Below are 9,442 nucleotides of genomic sequence, written 5' to 3'. Positions count from 1 at the left end.
CGACCAATCACAAAGGCCATACACACACTGTCTACCAATCAAAAGGGACATATGTTACCTATATGCACTGACCTCTCTTTTTAGCTAATGGTTTTTTATTTCTTTGCTCATGCTCTCTCTCACTCTCCTCTCCTTCTCCATCTCTTCCACACACCCAGAAAGTAGCAGGTCTTGTTTCCTACATCTTCAAATGGGTTGCTGACAGGGAGAGGATATGAGGTTACTTCCTGTTCTCTCAGTGACTGTTAGGCTATGGTTCAACCCAGCACTCAGAGAAACAACACGACAAAGGGAGTGGAAGAAACAAAAATATTTAATCAAAGTTAAAATTGTCTTAGTCCAAAAACAACTGAAGTAAAGGAACAGAGTGGGCTAGTCGGCTCCGGAGGAAGGAGAGGCTGAGGCAGGCAGGCAGGCAGGCAGGCAGGCAGGCAGGCAGGCAGGCAGGCAGGCAGACCGACAGGCAGGAAGGCAGGCAGGTTGGGAGATATGTCCGAAACGCTCTGGTAAGAACAACGATCTGGCGCCGGTGGAGAGCCATGCCCAGGAATAAGTAGTGCAGGTTGATGTGAGAATAGGATGCAGCTGCGTAGGCAGGAATCACTGGAAACAACCCGCAGCTGCACAGGAGAGGCAGATCCTGAGCACGCCCCTGATCCACTCCAGACACACCCACATAAAGGGGACAAACACACATACAGATACAACAGAAAAAGAGGGGACAAAACAAGGAGGAAGGGAAACAGAAAAGGGAGAGACAAGCTGCCCACATAACAGTACCCCCCTCAATGGTCGCCACCTGGCGACCCACCAGGCCTGTCAGGGTTGTCGTGATGGAAGTCCGTGATCAGCTGAGGATCCAACACAAAACGCTTAGGGACCCAAGACCTCTCCTCTGGTCCATAACCTTCCCAATCGACTAGGTATTGGAGACCCCTACCCCGCCTCCGAGAGTCCAGGAGCCTACTGACGGTGTAGGCCGGATGGTCGTCAATGAGGCGAACAGGTGGAGGTGGATCAGCCGGCGGACACAAAAGGCTGGAGGACACAGGTTTCAGTTGGGAGACGTGGAAAGTAGGGTGTATCTTCATGGCTGAAGGCAACTTCAAACGAACCGCAGCGGGGTTAATGATGGACTCCACCACAAACGGACCCAGGTACCGAGGAGACAGCTTGCGTGATTTGGTACGAAGAGGTACGTTCTTAGATGACAGCCAAACCTCTTGACCAGGATGAAACACAGGTGCGGGAGTCCTGCTCCTATCCGCTGTTGTCTTGTTCCTGTCGGTGGTCCGAAGCAATGCTTCCCGAGCGTCGCTCCACACTCTCTGGCAGCGGCGGAGGTTCTCCTGAACCGAAGGAACAGCCAATTCCTTCTCCTGAGCAGGAAACAGAGGGGGTTGATAACCCATGGTAACCTCGAAGGGTGAAAGACCGGTGGCAGAGGCGGTGAGGGAGTTGTGGGCATACTCTATCCAGGGCAGATGTTTGGCCCAGGATGATGGATGTTGAGCAGCCACACAACGAAGGGTTGCTTCGAGGTTTTGATTGGCTCTTTCTGTTTGACCGTTGGTCTGGGGATGAAACCCTGAGGACAGACTAACGGAAGCACCCAAAGCAGAACAGAAAACCTTCCAAACACGGGAAGTAAACTGTGGGCCTCTATCAGATACGATGTCCACAGGTATTCCATGGGGACGGAATACATGTTGGACTAGGAGGTCCGCTGTCTCACTGGCAGACGGTAATTTTGGTAATGCTATATAGTGGACAGATTTAGAGAATCTGTCCACAATGGTAAGTATAGTATCATTACCTTCAGACTTGGGTAGGCCGGTGACAAAATCCATGGCAATGTGGGACCAGGGACGGCTGGGAACTGGGAGGGGTAGCAGCAGCCCCGAAGGGGACTGATGGGAGGCTTTGCCCCGAGCACAGGTTGAACAGGCTGCCACAAAAGCCCGAACGTCAGTTTCCATTGAAGGCCACCAAAAATGTCTCCTAAGCAGCGTCAACGTGCGTCTCATCCCAGGGTGACCAGCAAAACGGGAGGTGTGAATCCACTGCAACACCTGAGACCGGACCGTCTCGGGAACAAAGAGTAGGTTGGGAGGTCCATCACCCGGTCCCGGGTCCGTGGCAAGTGCAGTCTTCACAAGAGACTCGATCTCCCACTGAACAGCCGCCACGACGCATGAGGAAGGCAGGACTGCCTCAGGCTCGCTGGTCTCCGAAGGGTCAGCAAACTGGCGGGACAAAGCATCTGGTTTAACATTTCTTGACCCCGGTCTGTATGTAAGAATAAAGTTAAACCTACTAAAAAACAGGGCCCATCTGGCTTGGCGTGAGTTGAGTCTCTTAGTGGCTTGGATGTAAGCCAAGTTTTTGTGGTCAGTCCAGACCACAAACGGCAGTTCAGCTCCATCCAGCCAGTGCCGCCATTCTTCCAGTGCAAGCTTGACCGCCAGCAGTTCCCGGTTTCCAACGTCGTAATTCCGTTCTGTGGGTGACAATTTCTTGGAGAAAAAAGCACAGGGGTGAAGCTTTTGGTCAGTGGGGGAGCGCTGGGAGAGGACTGCTCCCACACCTGAGTCCGACGCGTCCACCTCCACAACAAACTGCAGAGAGGTATTGGGGTGTATCAACACGGGGGAGGTGGAAAACAGTTCCTTCAAAACCCCTACCGCCTGCTCCGCCTCAGGGGACCACCGAAAAGGGACTTTAGGAGATGTGAGTCTTGTAAGGGGTGCCACCACTCTACTAAAACCCTTAATGAATCTACGGTAGAAGTTAGCAAAGCCCAAAAATCGTTGAAGTTGCTTACGGGTGGTGGGTGTGGGCCATTCCGTCACTGCCCGGATCTTCTCGGGTCCGCCTTCACCTGCCCGCTCTCAATTATGAATCCAAGGAACGATGTAGACTGTTTGTGGAACTCACACTTCTCTGCTTTGACGTACAGCTTGTTCTCCAAGAGCCGTTGAAGGACTTGACGGACGTGTGACTCATGCTCCTCGGGTGACTTGGAAAAAACAAGAATATCATCCAGGTATACAAAGACAAAACGGTTCAAAAAATCCCTAAGAACATCGTTCACCATGGCTTGGAAAACCGCAGGGGCATTTGAAAGCCCAAAGGGCATGACCAAATATTCAAAATGTCCCAGTGGAGTGTTGAAAGCGGTTTTCCACTCATCTCCCTTTCGGATTCGGACAAGGTGATAAGCATTCCTGAGGTCGAGCTTGGAAAACACTGTGGCGCCATGCAGAGGTTCAAAAGCTGAGTTGATGAGTGGAAGGGGATACTTGTTTTTAACAGTTATGTTGTTTAAACCCCTGAAATCGATACAGGGGCGTAACGACTTGTCCTTCTTTTCCACGAAAAGAAACCTGCACCCAAAGGAGACGACGAGGGACGGATTATGCCCGAGACCAGAGAATCACCAATGTACTGCTCCATTGCCTCTCTTTCCGGTCGGGACAGATTGTATAACCGACTAGAGGGCAAGGGAGCACCAGGAAGCAGTTCAATAGGGCAATCATAAGGCCTATGTGGTGGTAGAGACAGAGCCTTGTCCTTACTGAAAACCTCCGCTAAGTCATGGTATTCTTTGGGGACAGATGACAGATCAAGAGGAGCTGAGGGAGGAGTTGGGTTACACTTAGTGGGGGAACCGCTGACCTCAGGCACTCGGAATGGCAGTTAGTGCTCCAACTGAGAATGGTGTGACGTGTCCAATCAATTTGTGGGTTGTGAAGAGCCAACCAGGGGAAGCCAAGGATTAGGGAGGTAGCTGAGCCAGACATAACTCTTAGCTGAATGCTTTCACAATGATTGCCAGAAATCACTAGGGAAACGGGGGTGGTTTGATGAGTTATCTCCGCGAGGAGGCGCCCATCAAGGGCTGTGACCCGAATGGGGGTAGGTAGTGGCTCCATGGGGATACGAGCTTGTGTAACGAACTGGTGGCTAATAAAGTTATCTTCTGCACCTGAGTCTATGAGAGCTGAGAGTGGCAGGGAATGACTCTGGAAACGTAAGGTTACAGGTACTTGTAATCGGGGAATGATGGGTTCAGGATCTAACTCTGGGCTCGCAAGTAGACCCACCGTTACGAGCGAGCCTTGTCTTTTGGCCGCTTAGGGCATGTAGCCAGAATGTGTGTGGCGTCTCCACAGTACAGGCACTCACCCGCCTGGAGGCGCCGTTGCCGCTCTGCTGGAGGTAGTCGAGCTCGACCCACTTGCATAGGTTCCTCCTCTGTGCTCGGGATGGAATCAGGAACAAGAAGCTGCCGACTCCGGAGAGGCGAGACTCGAGTGGTTGAAGGCTGGGGAACTCGTCCTCCTAGATGTGGCCGATCGCCTCTCTCCCGACGCCTCTCCCGCAACCGATTGTCTAGCTTGATGGACAGGGAAACGAGAGAATGTAAATCATGTGGCTCATCACGAGCAGCCAGTTCATCCTTAATGGCTTCATTCAAACCGTTTAGAAATGCTCCTTGAAGTGCCACATTGTTCCACTTGGAGTCCGCTGCCAACGTCCAGAACTCAATAGAGTACTCTGCCACACTGTTAGAACCCTGCCTCAAATTAAAAAGTATCTTGGAGGAATTACCCACATGGTCAGGATGGTCAAAAACAGTCTTCAATTTAGCAGAGAAATCAGCAAAAGTCAATCCAGTCAAAGTTTGATCTGAGCACACAGCCTCAGCCCAAACCAGAGCTTTCCCTCTTAACAGCCCCAGAACATAATGTACCTTAGATGAATCAGTAGAAAACGACAGTGGTCTCTGCCGAAAAATCAAGTCACACTGAAGCAAAAATCCCCGGCACTTGTCCAATTCTCCATTGAACGGTTCAGGCGACGTGACAGGGGGTTCCCGACGGAACGAAGCCTGCCTAGTGTCCGAGGAAACAACTTGGGGTGCATCAAACTGGGGGTCAGAGAGAGATGGAGAACTGATAACAGACAATTTAGAGACGTGTGTAGTTAACTGAGTCACCTGGTTCAGCAGTTGATGATTATCTTCCACAAGAGTCCGAATCAACTGGTCATGCTGTCCTAGCAACGTTCCTTGAGCCTGGATAGCTTGTTGGAAGCTGTCTTTGTTTGCCCCGTGCTGTTTCTCTGTTGGGTCCATGGCCAGATCGTTCTGTTAGGCTATGGTTCAACCCAGCACTCAGAGAAACAACACGACAAAGGGAGTGGAAGAAACAAAAATATTTAATCAAAGTTAAAATTGTCTTAGTCCAAAAACAACTGAAGTAAAGGAACAGAGTGGGCTAGTCGGCTCCGGAGGAAGGAGAGGCTGAGGCAGGCAGGCAGGCAGGCAGGCAGGCAGGCGGGCAGGCAGACCGACAGGCAGGAAGGCAGGCAGGTTGGGAGATATGTCCGAAACGCTCTGGTAAGAACAACGATCTGGCGCCGGTGGAGAGCCATGCCCAGGAATAAGTAGTGCAGGTTGATGAGAGAATAGGATGCAGCTGCGTAGGCAGGAATCACTGGAAACAACCCGCAGCTGCACAGGAGAGGCAGATCCTGAGCACGCCCCCTGATCCACTCCAGACACACCCACATAAAGGGGACAAACACACATACAGATACAACAGAAAAAGAGGGGACAAAACAAGGAGGAAGGGAAACAGAAAAGGGAGAGACAAGCTGCCCACATAACAGTGACAGTGAGTGTGCATGTCTTGAAAGTATGAGACGCCCGGTTCTTGCCAGTGTAGGCATCACTGGATTTGCAATCCAAATGCCCTGCTCAAAATCGACAGCGGGGCTCACTATAGGAGTGGAGTCTGGAGAAAGAAATACAAAGTACTCGATAACGGCAAAAAGCGCACTCACCCAATAGATTATTATTGTTGTTACTATAATGATGATTATTATAATAATTATTACCATTGTTATCATATTATCAATAATATCATTTAGATGATTATGATGATCATTATTATAATATATAATGATGATTATTATTACCCTGTACTATTATAATGTGAAGGTTTTTTCTGACTTCTAAACTAAATAGAAATCACATCTGACTTCTCTAGACCCTTCCTCCTGACAGCAAAGATAATTTATTATGGGCTGCACGTAGCCAGCAGTTAGGAACGTTGGGCCAGTAACTGCAAGGTAGCTGGTTCGAATCCCTGAGCCGACGAGGTGAAATAAGGCATTAAACATAATTGCTCCTGTAAGTCGCTCTGGCTAAATTACATACATGTATTATAATGACAAGATATTGGACTGTCTGCTCTAACAATGAGCACAAAAACACTTGTGTGACAAGGTCTGAAGAGTGTACGTGTAAACACAGACGCATTCTCCTTCTCTCTCTAGATTCTCCTCCCTCAGATTACTCTGCTGGTGCAGGACAGTCAGAGTACTGGTAAGTTTCACGTCTACTGATTTCAGCTGTGGCTAAAATAAAATGGTGTTCTATTATTTGGTAGCAGGGGCTGTGTTGTCATGGTGATGGTGTTACGGACCCCGTGGCTTTAAACGTCTAGGGTGGATGGACAAGAGACCCGTAACATAATTCATGCAAATTAGAATCGTGACATGGAACAGTGAGAACAAAAACTACACGACAACCATAAAATGTTTATTTTTGAACACACAGTAAAGGTTTGGGAAAAAGGGCTGAGCAGGACCCAAGAAATGAAACAAGTGTAAAAAAAAACTAAACTGATCTTGCCTGCCTCAAGAACCGCTAAGCTACTGCTAATCATACAAAAATACAGTGGGTGGTCCGCTCAGGTCTAACTAGTGTTTTTAGACAGTTTTCTTCCTACGGGTAATGTATGCCCAAGGGCAACTTGCTTAAATTCCCCTTTTCCCAGAAACACACAACAAAGTTATCAAACAGAGTAACCAGCAAATGAGTGAGTACACAAAACACCACAGTATCCATACTCACATACGGAAAATAGTCTCTCACAACAAACACAACTGACTGGCTTTTAAACAATGGGATGTGTGATTGAAAAACCAGAAACAGGTGGTGCAATGCAGAGGAATGTCCACTGATTGGTCCACCTCAGCAATCAGCAGACACCCCAACGACCACTGATCAGGAACATACAGGACACATGTGATTAGGGCAGAAGGAGAGGAAAAACACAAAAAGACACAGGATACCTGTATCCGTAACAGATGGTGTATATGTTAGTCTCTCAGAGGCCTAGAGGAAGTGATGCAACACTTTAGGTTTTGTGGAGAGCTGCTGCTGACGCCATGGCCTCTGTTGCTAAGGTTACTATGATCACTATCTTACTCAGAGTCTCTTCATTTATCAGACCTTTATGTTCTGTCTGTCTGTCTGTCTGTCTGTCTGTCTGTCTGTCTGTCTAACTGTCTAACTGTCTGTCTAACTGTCTGTGTGTCTGTCTTCCTGGCTGCCTGTCTGTCTGTCCGTTTCTTTGTCTGTCTGTCTCTTTGTCTGTCTGTCTGTCTGTCTGTCTGTCTGTCTGTCTGTCTGTCTGTCTGTCTGTCTGTCTGTCTGTCTGTCTGTCTGTCTGTCTGTCTTACTAAACAGCTGACCAAACTACCTTACTTTATTGAGTGATCTATCCACCAATCGACCTAATGACAGTTGCAGCTATCCATCTATGATATGTATAGTGTGGAAAGCATAGGGTTTGCAAAAATCTGGTAATTTCTGGAAAAACTGGGAATTTTGAGTTTCTCCTCTTGTCTGTGGTCAGGTCTGATGGTATCTATGATATATACAGTACTCTATAAAGTCTCTCCTCCTGTCTGTGGTCAGGTCTGATGGTATCTATGATATATACAGTACTCTGTAAAGTCTCTCCTCCTGTCTGTGGTCAGGTCTGATGGTATCTATGATATATACAGTACTCTGTAAAGTCTCTCCTCCTGTCTGTGGTCAGGTCTGATGGTATCTATGATATATACAGTACTCTGTAAAGTCTCTCCTCCTGTCTGTGGTCAGGTCTGATGGTATCTATGATATATACAGTACTCTGTAAAGTCTCTCCTCCTGTCTGTGGTCAGGTCTGATGGTGTGGACCAGTGTTGGTCTGGTAGTCATGGTGACAGTGTTAGGACTGGTCCTGCTCCTGTTCTACAGACAGAGGAGAGGAACCAGGAGAACACCACCACCACCACCACCAGTCTCCTCCAACACACAACCTGACCCTACTGGAGAGGTGAGAGATACAAGGGTGTGTGTGTGTGTGTGTGTGTGTGTGTGTGTGTGTTTGTCCATAACAACTTGTAATGCAGAGGTGATAGACAGGGAGGTTGACTGTGTGTGATGGTAAACTAAACATCTTATGGTTGACTGTGTGAGTCTATAGCGTCCTCTAGTGGGATTGTGGTGTAACCTGCTAACACTCCATGAAGAAAAACAGTGGCAAGCAACACTTGTTGATGGTTGAGGGCCCTCCACTTCTTTTCATATCTGACCATGTAGTTGTTGTCATTGGTTCTCTATGCAGGTTGACTGTGTGTATGAGGAGATCAGAGAGGCAGACAGACAGACACAATCCCTGTGGTCATCTCTTCAGTCTACTCTACTATCACCTACAAACTCTACAAACTGCCTTGCTAGACAAGACTCTACAACCTACCCTGCTGGCCACGCCTCTACAACCTACCCTGCTGGCCAAGCCTCTACAACCTACCCTGCTGGCCAAGCTTCTACAACTTACCCTGCTAACGCTATCTGCCACAAAGATGATATAAATCCAGGCTATTCTACTGCAGATCACCCAGCTTCTCTCATCTACTCTAATGTGGATCTACCCACAGATTCTAGAGTCTCTTCAAGCCCTCCAACAGCCAGTGGAACCCAGGATGATTCCATCTATTCTACAGGCAAGCTACCCAAAGATACTGTAGAATCTACAAGATACCCTGCTGTAATACCTCTCTAAAGACACTCCAGAAGACGCCATCTACTCTACAGCCCAGCTACCGAAAATAATGTAGGACTATATAATCTATACAAGGGACACGTCTCAAATAACACTCTATTACCTATCCCCCATATGGCCCTGGTCAAAGGCAGTGCTCTATAGAGAACAAGGTGCCATTTGGGATGAAGGGAAGCTCCCTGTAGAGAGATTAAGGGTTGTCACCACAGAGCCGCCATCTTGGAATGACATGGAGAAAAAAAAGAAATCAATTTCATGTTTCAAATCCTCCTTGACATATTGTATTCAAACAGCTCATGTGGTTTTACTGTGTATAATGTATGTAAAATATGAACATATGGGTTTAAAATCAATTTTATCTCCAGATTTTGTGAAAGTCAACCAACATTATCGTAAATATTTGTGTAAATATGAACTATGTATTTAGTCATATCATTTTGGCTTCATTTTGGCTGTTATAATAATGAAGACAGTAATACCATAATAGTCAGTTGTACCTTTGAGATTTACATATCTATTATATATATGTACATAGA

Source organism: Coregonus clupeaformis, unplaced genomic scaffold (assembly GCF_020615455.1).
Source record: "Coregonus clupeaformis isolate EN_2021a unplaced genomic scaffold, ASM2061545v1 scaf0241, whole genome shotgun sequence".
Taxonomy (NCBI): domain Eukaryota; kingdom Metazoa; phylum Chordata; class Actinopteri; order Salmoniformes; family Salmonidae; genus Coregonus; species Coregonus clupeaformis.
This window is presented reverse-complemented; position numbering follows the sequence as displayed.